Source organism: Lonchura striata, chromosome 21 (assembly GCF_046129695.1).
Source record: "Lonchura striata isolate bLonStr1 chromosome 21, bLonStr1.mat, whole genome shotgun sequence".
NCBI lineage: Eukaryota > Metazoa > Chordata > Aves > Passeriformes > Estrildidae > Lonchura > Lonchura striata.
The window spans coordinates 11,089,438-11,091,059 of NC_134623.1; positions in this window are offsets into that span (position 1 = coordinate 11,089,438).

Genomic DNA, 1,622 nt, shown 5'->3' on the forward strand with positions numbered 1-1,622 from the left:
AATTCCAGGTCTACCCCGGCTCCCGGAAGACCAGGTCTACCCCGGCGCCCGGAAGACCAGGTCTACCCCGAGGCTTCCGTGCACCAGGTCTACCCCGGCGCCCGGAAGACCAGGTCTACCCCGAGGCTTCCGTGCACCAGGTCTACCCCGGCGCCCGGAACACCAGGTCTACCCCGGCTCCAGGGGAACAGGCCTACCCCGGCGCCCGGAATTCCAGGTCTACCCCGGCGCCCGGAAGACCAGGTCTACCCCGAGGCTTCCGTGCACCAAGTCTACCCCGGCGCTCGGAACACCAGGTCTACCCCGGCTCCCGGAACACCAGGTCTACCCCGGCTCCAGGGGAACAGGCCTACCCCGGCGCCCGGAATTCCAGGTCTACCCCGGCGCCCGGAAGACCAGGTCTACCCCGAGGCTTCCGTGCACCAAGTCTACCCCGGCGCTCGGAACACCAGGTCTACCCCGGCTCCCGGAACACCAGGTCTACCCCGGCTCCAGGGGAACAGGCCTACCCCGGCGCCCGGAATTCCAGGTCTACCCCGGCGCCCGGAAGACCAGGTCTACCCCGAGGCTTCCGTGCACCAAGTCTACCCCGGCGCTCGGAACACCAGGTCTACCCCGGCTCCCGGAACACCAGGTCTACCCCGGCTCCAGGGGAACAGGCCTACCCCGGCGCCCGGAATTCCAGGTCTACCCCGGCTCCCGGAAGACCAGGTCTACCCCGGCTCCCGGAAGACCAGGTCTACCCCGGCTCCAGGGGAACAGGCCTACCCCGGCGCCCAGAATTCCAGGTCTACCCCGGCTCCCGGAAGACCAGGTCTACCCCGGCTCCAGGAGAACAGGCCTACCCCGGCGCCCGGAATTCCAGGTCTACCCCGGCTCCCGGAAGACCAGGTCTACCCCGGCGCCCGGAAGACCAGGTCTACCCCGAGGCTTCCGTGCACCAGGTCTACCCCGGCGCCCGGAAGACCAGGTCTACCCCGAGGCTTCCGTGCACCAGGTCTACCCCGGCGCCCGGAACACCAGGTCTACCCCGGCTCCAGGGGAACAGGCCTACCCCGGCGCCCGGAATTCCAGGTCTACCCCGGCGCCCGGAAGACCAGGTCTACCCCGAGGCTTCCGTGCACCAAGTCTACCCCGGCTCCCGGAACACCAGGTCTACCCCGGCTCCAGGGGAACAGGCCTACCCCGGCGCCCGGAATTCCAGGTCTACCCCGGCGCCCGGAAGACCAGGTCTACCCCGAGGCTTCCGTGCACCAAGTCTACCCCGGCGCTCGGAACACCAGGTCTACCCCGGCTCCCGGAAGACCAGGTCTACCCCGGCTCCAGGAGAACAGGCCTACCCCGGCGCCCGGAATTCCAGGTCTACCCCGGCTCCCGGAAGACCAGGTCTACCCCGGCGCCCGGAAGACCAGGTCTACCCCGAGGCTTCCGTGCACCAGGTCTACCCCGGCGCCCGGAAGACCAGGTCTACCCCGAGGCTTCCGTGCACCAAGTCTACCCCGGCGCTCGGAACACCAGGTCTACCCCGGCTCCCGGAACACCAGGTCTACCCCGGCTCCAGGGGAACAGGCCTACCCCGGCGCCCGGAATTCCAGGTCTACCCCGGCGCCCGGAAGACCAGG